Source organism: Suricata suricatta, chromosome 7 (genome assembly GCF_006229205.1).
Source record: "Suricata suricatta isolate VVHF042 chromosome 7, meerkat_22Aug2017_6uvM2_HiC, whole genome shotgun sequence".
Lineage (NCBI taxonomy): Eukaryota > Metazoa > Chordata > Mammalia > Carnivora > Herpestidae > Suricata > Suricata suricatta.
In genome coordinates, this window is record NC_043706.1 from 101,708,333 (window position 1) to 101,719,624 (window position 11,292).

The window sequence follows — 11,292 nt, forward strand, 5'->3', positions numbered from 1 at the left end:
GACAACACCAAGAACTCAATGGAGAAAAAAATGTCAGGGTTACACTTCTATATTTTCCTTTATTTTTGAAAAAAAAAGTATTAAAAAAAGTATTTATTTTTTACTTGTCAAATACCTGCATCTGGTTAAAGAGTTGAATTGGTAAGGTTTGTTAAGTGAAACAGTAGTGCTCCTCCTCCCTCTCCACCATTTCCCCTTCACCATACGCAATCACTTTCCACTCTCTTAGTTGATTCTGTTATGGATTTCTCACTGTGAAAGCTTGGGTTTAGCTTTCTTTTCTTTTCTGGACCCAAATATACATATATATCATTTCATTCTCTCATCAATCAAATATAGTTGTAAATAAATCTAGTTCAAAATTTGGTGTTTGCATTGTTATGGCTCAGCAAACATTATTCAGAGCTTAGACAGTAAACCATGATTACTTTTCATCTCTTGCCTGAACAACTATTGGGTTTTGCTGAAGTTAATAACTTCATTTTGTTAAAATCTCTTTGTTCTTATTAAATTCAATTATAAATTTTCTAGCAGTTGCTAAATTTACTCTCAGGAGGCTAAAATGCATTATGTTTGTTGTTGGTTTGTTTGTTTTATCTATTTCATCTTGAAGGCACTCTCTACTAGAGTCTTTTGGTGACTTCCAACATGGGCTATTTGTCCTCAATGACTTGTGCATACCTGTAGTTTTGAGATCACCCATCACATGTATCCCCTTTGCTTCTCTCCTGTGCTGAATCTCTTTGTTCATATTTCTCCTTCATTTAGACTCTAGTTTTGGTGAAATACATCAACAAGTAACTTCCTGATAAAAGGTACTTGGGAGTTAGATATTTTGAGAACTTCTAAGTCTGAATAGCTCTTTACCTATACTCATAGTAGGTTGACAATTTGGCTGGATATAAAATACAAGAATGAAAATCATTTTCCTTCAGAATTCTGAAGACTGCTCCGCTGGCTTCTAATTTCCATTGTTACTATTAAGAAGACCCAAAACCATTCTGGCTCCCTCCCACCCCTTTTCTGGAAGCTTAAATTCTTTTGTCCACAAATTATTTGGACTTTCACAATAATGCACTTGCTGTAGTCTATTGTGCTTAGACTTTTTGGACTATTAGCTCATGTTTTTCAGTTCTGAGAAGTCATTGCATTATTTCATTGAAATTTCCTCCCATTTCTCTGTTATTTTATGAGAAACATTTATTTTTCAAATGCTGACTTCCTTGACTGACTTTCTTATTTTCTTACTGGTTTTCTCTTTTTTCCACTATTTTTTTGTTTGTTTCTTGGTGAATTCTTTAGATTTATCTTGCAAACCACCTTTTGGGTTTCATTCCTCCTTCAAACATTTTCATTTCTGAAAAGTTTATTTTGTTCTCTGAATTCTATTCTTTGTGTGTCATTCTGATCCCATTTGAAGTTTTCAAAATTTTCTCTTACTTTCTGAGGATATAAGTGATGTTTTCCTACTTTATTAAAGGCATATTTTGCATATCATAAAATCCAACCATATCATGCCTACAACTCTATAATTTTTTAGTAAATTTATCTACTTGTGGAACAATGATAATTGTTTTTTATTAAAATCAGTTTTATTATGTACTATTTATTTACCATTTACTGCTCTTTCCTTTCAACTTTTAAATTATCTCTTGCTTTTTTTTCTTACATGTTTTGTTTGTTCAAGTCTAAGATTTGGAAACGCTAACTCTTTGCTAACAAAAGTCAACAGGAAATATAGGATTCCTCCCCTCCCTTAGCCTGCCTCCGCTGAAGCCACCACCATTGCCTCACTGACTGGAGGCTGGAAGAGTCCTCCATCTGTGTGGACTCAGGATAACAGGGCAGCTTCCTTCCGTGGTTGCTGGGCTTGTGACAGTGGCAGTATCTTTTGGTTTTCAATGTCTTTAAAGTGTTTTTAAACTATTTTGCATACATGGCTCAGTGCACACTTCTCTTTGCCTTTACAGTTTTCCACTTGATATGGTCAGTGGTGTTAACAACTTCTTCCATGATTATCATCTTTTTTTTTTCTTGGCATTTACAGTCTTTAAAGGTCTTGTGTATGGTCTGGAAGAGCTGCTGGCCCTCTAGGGAGACACCACCACTGATTGCATAGGCCTGGCTCAGCTTCTCCTCTTTCTTCCATGCTTTGCTGGCAAGCTTACTAACATTGAGTGCAGCTAGTGGAGGAGGGGTCTGTTCAGTCATTAATTATTTCCACATCTGAAACATACTGTAAGTTTATGCATAGTTGGGTTTGTCACTGGAAGAGAGACATTTTAAAGCCAGCATTTTGGACTGATAGTGGAAGGCTACCACCTTGCCCTGCAACTGCTGCCCCTGGCACCGTCCCTTAGGAAATCTGGCTCCCAATGCTTAATTACTTGCTTTGAACAGCCTACTATTTGCTGTTAATCCTTGTTTCCACCTTCATCCCAGGCAACCACTGATCTACTTTCTATATCCATAGATCTGTCTGTCCTGAACATTTCCTATAAGTGGAATCATATATTACGTGGTCCTTTGTTTCTGCTTTCCTTCACTTAGTATAATGTGTTTGAGGTTCATCCATCTCCACATGTACCTATAATTTGTAACTTCGTACTGGTGTGTAATATTTTATTGTATGACTAGATCACATTTTGGTCTAGTTGATTAACATTTAGTCTTCTCCTCCTGGTTTTTGGCTATTATGAATAATGATTCTACAAACATTTATATGCAAGTCTCTGTGTGGATATATGTATTCATTTCTCTTGGGTAGATAGCTAGAAGTGGGATTTCTGGGTCATATGGTAACTTTATGTTTAACTTTTTAAGAAACTGCCAAACTGTTTTCCAAAGTGGTTAACCATTTTGTAGTCCCAGCAACAATGTATCAGTGTTCCTGTTCTCTACAATTTGCCAACTTAGTAATTGTTTGTCTTTTTTATTATCGCCTAGTAGGTGTTAAATGACATCTCATTGTGGTTTTAATTTATATTCCCCTAATGACTAATGATATTAAGCATCTTTTTACAGGCGTATTAGCCATTCATACATCTCTCTGGTGAAATGTTTATTCAAATCTTTTGCCTATTCTTTTTTTTTAAACTGTTTTAAATTTTTTAAATGTTTTATTTATTTTTGATACAGAGAGAGACAGAGCATGAGAGGGGGAGGGGCAGAGAGAGAAGGAGACACAGAACCAGAAGCAGGCTCCAGGCATCTGAGCATGATGCGGGGCTCAAACCCACGAACGTGAGATCTGACCTGAGCCGAAGTCGGAGGCTTAACTGAGCGAGCCACCCAGGCGCCCCTCTTTTGCCTATTCTTGAATGGTTTGTTTGCTTCTTATTGAATTATAAAAATTCTTTATATATTCTGGACCCTGTATATCTGTATATACATCCTCGGATATGTATTTTACAAATATTTTCCTCCTAATCTGTTGTTTGTATTTCCATTTTTAAATGATGTCTTTTTAAGCACACAGTTTCAAATTTTGATGTATTTCATTTTAATTTTGTTCGTTTGTAGACCATGTTTTAGTGTCATATCAAATATTTTTGCTTAATTAAAGGTCTCAAAGATTTAATGCTGTGTATTCATATAAAAGTTGTATTGTTTTAGATCTTACATTTAAGTATGTCATCCATTTTGAGTTAATTTTTGTGTATGGTCTGAGGCAAAAGTCTAAGTTCATCTTTTGCATATGGACATCCCACTGTCCCATACCATTTATAGAAAAGACTTTTCTCAATGAGTTTTCTGAGAAAATCACTCAACTGACCATAAATATAAGGATTTACTTCTGGACTCTCAATTCTGTTCCGTTGATCTCTGTGTCTGTCTTTAAGCCAGCATTATATTGTCTTGACAACTGCAGTTTGATAGTAAGTTTGAAAGTAGGAAATAAAAGTCCTCCAACTTTGTTCTTCAAAATTGTTTTGGCTATCTAAGGCCTTTTGCATTTCCATATAAATTTGAGGATCAGCTTGTCAGTTTTTGTAAAAAAGCTGGAAAGATTTTTATAGGGATTATATTGAATCTGTAGATCAATTTGAGGAATACCGTCTAAACAATATTATGCCTTCTGATTCATGAACATGGGATGGCTTTCCATTTCAGTAGATCTTCAATTTATTTCAGTAATCCTTTATTGTTTTTCATGTATACATCTTGTACTACTCTTGTTATAATTACTTCCTAAGAATTTTATTCTCTTTGACACAATTATAAGTGGAATTTTTTCTTAATTTCATTTTCAGATTGTTCATGACCAATGTATAGAAATGCATTTAATTTGTGTATATCAATTTTATATTCTCCAACCTTGTTATATTTGTGTGTTAGATGTAATAGTGTTTTTTTGGGTTTTGTTTGGTAGATTCCTTAAGATATTCTACGTATAGGATTATGCATCTGTGAATAGAGATAAATTTACTTTTTTTCTTTCCTATCTGGATACCTTTTATTTATTTTTCTTGCTGATTGAACTGGCTAGATCAGTTCTACTTCACTGAGTAGAAGTGTTGAGGGCAGATATTCTTGGTTTAGTCCTGAATTTGGGGGCCTAAAATCTTTAAATAGTAAATATAGTTTTCACTATAGTTTTTTTAGATGTTCTTTCAGATTCAGGAAATTCCCTTCTATGGCCAGGTTTTTGGTGTTGGATTTTGTCAAATGCTCATGAAAATGTTGTTCTTTATTTGATTAATGCAGTATATGACATTCATTGATTTTTCAGATCTGTGAAGTCAGCCTGCGGTCCTAGGATAAATCCCACTTGGTCATGGTATAAAATAACTTTTATATGTTTTTGGAGTTGGTTTGCTAATATTTTATTGAGGACTTTGGCATCTATGTTTATGACCAATATCGGTCTGTTTTATACAGCCCCCAAGCCCTAAAGAGATTTTACATTTTTAACAGGCTTAAAAAAAAAAGAATATTGCTTGACATGAGAAAAATTGTATCAAACTTCCCTTTCAGTGTTCATGTATAAATAAAGTTTTATTGAAACACAGCCATATTCTTTAATATATCTATTGTCAATGGCTGCAATGACACTGCAACAACAGAGTAGTTATAACAGAGACTGTATGGCCTACAAAGCCTATCATATTTGTCACCTCGTCTTTTAACCCCTGCTATAGATTATTAGTAACTTTTTTTCTACTTCTTTTTATCTGTAGTAATTTTTAGTTATTTGCTTGATGTTGTGAGTTTAGGCAGTAGAGATTTTAGATGATGGCATCTTTCTCAAAAGAACATTAAATTTTAATCTGGAAGGCAATCATCACCTCTATCATGTTGAAGTTTGGTTTTTGGCTCTCTTAGATAAGGTCTATCATTGTCTTTAGTCTTAGGACATAGTTCTTACTGTTATGACATGGTCCTTATACTTAGGGTATGGCCTTATTTATTTATTTATTTATTTATTTATTTATTAGAGTGGTGACCAAAGCCTGGGAGTTCGCCAAATACTCTATAATCATTGGGTCTAAATACCAACACCTATCCTTCCCAACACTGTGCTGCCTCTGAAATCTCTCTTCAGCTCTCCAGATTTCTTTGCTGGGCCTCCCAGAGTCTTTCCTTGAATATGTAATTCTTAGGAGTTGGCTCTCATTGTAATTTTCATGCAGAGATTTTAGGCTCCTCTCTTAAGTTCCTCCTTTCTAGAATCCTCCCCAGAAATTGCAGTGGTCTTTGTAGCTCTAAACTCTGGTATCTGTCTCTTCTACCCAGTGAGACCACCACTCTCTGATTAGGCACTATTTCTCTGAATGGTGGTTTGGAAATACCCTCAGGAAGCTGAGATGAATTTGGGGCTCATCTAATGTGCATTTCATTTCTTACATGTTTCTTGTCTTTGAAGGATCATGGCCTTATGTTGGCTACTGTCTAATAATTAATACAGCTTTTAGAATTGTTCATGGGTCCATTCTAATACCATCCACTCCATCATATCCAAGTCTAGGCAAATTTTTTTAAATACCTTTTATGCCAGATTCTTTATATACATTTTTGTTAGTCTGTGTGTGTCTTGTAAAGTAGACATTATTATTCCAATTTTCATTGATTAGAAAAATGATCCTCAGAAAGTTTTAAGAATTGAATAAAACTAACCCAGTCAATAGAGCTGGATTTAGAACTGAGGGGCGCCTGGGTGGCTCAGTCGGTTAAGCCTCCGGCTTCGGCTCAGGTCAGATCTCACGTTCGTGAGTTCGAGCCCCGCGTCAGGCTCTGTGCTAACAGCTAGCTCAGAGCCTGGAGCCTGCTTCCAGTTCTGTGTCTCCTTCTCTCTCTGCCCCTCCGCCTCTCATGCTCTGTCTCTTTCTGTATTAAAAATAAATAAAATATTTAAAAAAATAACTGAGATTTCTTTGACTCCAGTTTCTACCATAACATAGTTTCTCCCTCCCTAGTCACTGACAAGTCAGTATATAAATTCCATGTGAGAGTCATTACAATTTTACCAAACTCTTTGCATTAATATTTTTGTGAATTAAAATGTCTAGAGGAGATTGATGTCTTTAGTTAAAAGTTATAAATGATGTTTATAAGAGGATTTTGCTGCCCTATTAATAGATAATTGATATCTATATTGAAAATAATAAGTGTTTCTTAGGTATTGCTATGAAATGAATGTTTGTGTCCCCTTCCCCTCCACCAGTTTATATGTTGAAACCCTATCCCCAAAGTGGTAGTATTCGGAGGTGGGTCTCTGGGAAATAATTAGGTAATGAGGGTAAAGCCCTCATGAATGGTATTAGTACCCTTATAAGAAGAGACCTGAGAGAGATGATCTTTCTCCACCATGGGAGGATGCAGAAAGAAAATGGCCATCTGTATACCAAGAAGAAGGCTCTCACCCGACACTGAATCTACTGGTGCCTTGATCTTGGACTTCCTAGCCTCCAGAACTGAGAAATAAATGTTTGTTGTTTTAGTCTGTGACATTTTATTATAGCAGCCTAAACTAATTAAGACAGAAAGCATTCACATAATTTTTGGCTAATATCTTGAGATATCGAAATAATCATTAGGAAACTGGAACTACTAAGTCAGTGCCTTTACTGAATATGGCAAGCTTTCTGTTGTCAGAGGCTCATCATGTTACCACGTCAGAGATATATCATATAATGCTTTTGGAAATAGAACACTTGGCAAATAATACTTATACATTTTTGACCTATCATAATGTAGTCTGACCCCAGAAAATTAGCCCTTATTCACAACTAATAACACTAATCTTCTCTAGTGCTCAATGTCTCTTATCAGGAAAGGTCAATTATAAGCCTATGAACAGTATTTAGAGTTTCCCCCAATAAAATACATTTCCAAAACACAAAAGAAAAAAAATACTTAAATAAACAGAAGAAGCATGTTAAATGTGTTAAAAGTCTTTGAAACTTGTTGGCTACTGTCCATCTCCCTGCCCTGTGCATATTTTTCCTATCCACTAATACTATCTACAGACTATCTTTAAATAATGGGGAGGCTCGTGAAGTTCTGCCAATTTGATATCCCAATTATTTTATCCATTGCTTGGATATACATTTAAAGACCTACCCAGTCTACTCTCCCATCTCTGTAAGTTTCCCACCAGCTTTGCTTTTTTCTCTCCTGTGTGAATTCAATCATGTGAACCAAAACTCTAAAGTTCTAGTATTCTAGATGCCATGTGTTTAGTAGTGTGTGTTGACTAGATTCAACAAGACCTAGGAGAGAAAGAAAAAGAGTATGAGAATGGCATGAGGAGAGCAGATGGGCCACTGGGCATTTGGAGTAGCACCAGTAATTCCAGGCAACTGGTCAACAATTTGGAGAAGATCATCAGTCACTTCTGGAGCATGGCTGTGAAGCTTTTAGCCAAATACAACACACAGGTGCAGTCTGTGCTAAACAGATGAGTCAGTATGCCTGGGCTGAGGACTGAGACACAGGCCAAATGCTACTCTTTCCCATATGAGTGGAAAGGTCTTCAAAATGAGCTCCGTTAACAAAAGGTATAGTAGAGAGTCAACTTTTGCTTCCTAAAGGAGTTCAACAGAGCTAGCACTGGGTCAGGTGAAAATCAGATGATGTAAGAGTAGGAGTGGAATGGAAATTTTGCAATTGTGTGGCACAACTAACCATACCCCATCAATGAGGGGTAAACTGAGAAGTAAATGTGATTCTGGAATCCATATGCCACAACTAAAAAGCTATATACTGGTCCACAACCCATTGCCTTCATCCTCTTTGCTTTTATTCAGAGTTTATGGAGGATAGGGTTTTGTTTTTGTTTTTTAAATGTTTATTTATTTTTATTTTGAGAGAGACAGACAGACAGAGAGAGTGCCAGTATGGAAGGAGCAGAGAGAAAGGGAGAGTGAGAATCCCAAGTAGTCTGCTCGCTGTCAACACAGAACCCAGCATGGGGCTTGATCCCATGAACGACGAGATCATGACTTGAGCCGAAATCAAGAGTCAGACACTCAGCCTACTGAGCCACCCAAGTGCCCCTGGAGGATGGATTTGGAGGCCAAGGAGGCAGCAGGAAAAGGGAAATAGACCTTCCCCACATCTCCTTTTTAAAAATCCATGTTCGACTCACCACTATGACATGTGCACTTTTAAAACCTGTTTCCTTATCTCTCAAATACTCTTTAGCTACTTTTTAGGAAATGGGAAGGAAGCACAGAATTGGAGGTCAGAATGGATCTGATGCCTATCCCCTTTACAATAAGGAAGAATGAAACTGAAGGCTTGTAACTGTTTTAGGTCTTAGTAGTACGATTGAAATTTTACATCTCTCATCTTGTTCTTCTCCCATCATGGCTTTATCCCTTCCTGACTCAGTGGAGATTTAGATAATTTGGGTTCAGCTGGAAAAATGACCAGACACAAATGCAGACACTGAAGTGCAGGCGTAGCACGGAGTTGTGACATGCCAAAAAACATTCAAAAGGAAGCAAGCCAAATTGAAGTGAGAGGGCACTGAAGCAACAGTCATTCAAGGCAGACATCTCAAATGACCAAAAATATTGTTTTAATAGAGAGATTCTTACCATGATTTGCTTCCAGGTTGAGCTGAAGTGAAATATAGTCTTACATTTGGTGGGTCCTTCAAGGGCAAACTCATTGTGAACTATTAGAATTTTAATGCCTGTGAGGTTACAGGCTTTGGTTCTGTTTGTAACAATTCTTCAGAGTGTTCTGTCAAATCCAAGGTGGAAAAATCTGAGTCAAAAGTTCTTGAGAAAGAACAGGATAGTGTGTTAATTATAGAAGGAAAAATGCTCTAATCTGGATTAATCTTTTGTATAAAAAAGACCTCAGGGATATTTCAGATGGTAACCTGGTTTTACATAAGTTGAAATATAAAGAGTTTTTGGATAGGTAGATAGTTTTGGATACATATTTCCTGAAATTTTTTTATTATTAAAAAAAGGCTCCTAAAATTGTTAAAGGGATGGCAACTTTTAAAAAATGCTTATTTATTTTTATTTTGAGAGAGAGAGACAGAGAGCACCAGTGGGGGAGGGGCAGAGATAAAAGGAGGGAGAATCTCAAGCAGGCTCCCTTCTCCAGTGCAGAGCCCCCGGCCAGGCTCCATCCCATCAGTGGGAGACAATGACCTGAGCAGAAACCAGGAGGAGGAAGCTCAACCAACTGAGCCACCCAGGCACCCCAAAGGGATGACAACTTCTTGGCCAAATACATAATCCCATCTTTTCATCCTCCTCTCTCCTTTTTGTTAATCAGACATGGTCCATTCATTTCTTCAATCTTTATTCCCCAGCTCCATTCTCTGTGGCAAATCACCAGCATTTTTTATCTGTACGTTTGGATTCGGTAGTGGTATTAGCATGTCTTTCTGTAAACATACTTACCTTTTAAACATATTCAGGGCAAATAATTTGATATGCTGAACTAAAATGGAAAAAAAAATTAAAAATTCCTATCATTTTCACATGCAGGCAATCTAGATAAAGGAAAATACAACTCTCTTACGAGTCAGTTATTAACTGGAATCTGGAGCAATCAGTCTAAGAGATGCCTGAGGCAGGAAATCAGTATCCTTTGGGAGAAACAGGGTCTTGATTAGGGCTAAGGTTTCTGTGCCAGATTCTCAAGGGCTTTCCCTTTTGGGAGTGGAGATCTTGTGGTCAGAGACCCACTGAAGAAGCCATCAGGGCCCCCTGCTGGGTGGTTTACCTCATTTAACTCTTATAACACCTCCGGGAGGAAGATACGCGTAGCCTCGATGCACAAAGGAGGATGTGTCTCAGAATATAAGTACAAAAATTGCTTAGGAAATCTCTGCTAGCAAGTTTTGGAGGCACAATTGGAACTCCAATCTGCCCACGTTCCCTTCGCAGTGCTGCAAAACGGAGACGTGGAGTTGGTCTGATAAGCTTTTTCCAGTTCCCAGAATGAATTCCTTGTGCGAAGTTGTTTCTCCTGCAATTTCCTTCAGGCCCATTATGGTGAGTGTTGATGTATCCGTTAGGATACTTGAGTTTGGGTGTTTATTGGGGTCTGCACCTCGTCCTCCGGTCCTGGAGCTGTCCCGGAAGGGTGGTGCTAAGATTCCGCGGTGTCTCCCCAGGAGCGGGGAGTCCCCTCCAACTAAAGAATGAAGACCTATCCCCAGCCTCACGCGAACAATAAATAAATAAATAAATAAATAAATAAATAAATAAATAAATAAATAAATAAATAAATAAAACAAAAAAACCCCAAAAGAAAACAAATCATCGCGCAACCCGGAGCGCGGCCCTCGGGTGGACCCAGGAGGGGAGGGTCGGGGCGAAGAGGCGCCTCCGGAGCGCCCTCTGGCGAAGATGGAGCGCGCGTGTCCCCGCCCTGGCCCCCCTTCGCCGCCGCAGCCGCCGCCGCAGCCGCGGCGCCCCCGCCCGGCTCTCAGGGTTCACTCTCGGTCTTTCACTCCGTGAGGCACAGACGGCAGCTTTCCGAGCGAGCGGGGGACAGGCTGAGGCGGCGCTAGCACTACTGCTGCCGCTCGCTCCGAGAAGCCCTGGGCGCCCGGAGGGAAGGCGTAGCCCGGGGCCCCAACCCCTCTCTCCGTGGAGGTCTCCTGAGCCGACCGGCAGCTCGGCGACGGGGCGCGATCCCCTTCCCGGCCACTTCGCGGGGCGTGCCAGGACTTGGGGACGCGGCTCAGGAAGAGCCGGGCAGCGAGGCGGCCGCGGCGGAGCGAGGGGGCGCGCACCGGGACCGGAGAGGAGTGAGTGGTGGGCTGGGCGGCGGCGGCGGCGGCTGTAGCCGCGGGTGCCTCCCCGCTTCGCCGCT

At 39.0% G+C, this 11,292-nt stretch overlaps 1 pseudogene; it reads right to left on the reverse strand.

Moving 5' to 3' along the window:
- Nucleotides 1-1,831: 1,831 nt before the first annotated feature.
- Nucleotides 1,832-10,462, reverse strand: LOC115295318 (annotated as a pseudogene).
- Between the last annotated feature and the right edge of the window lie 830 nt (nt 10,463-11,292).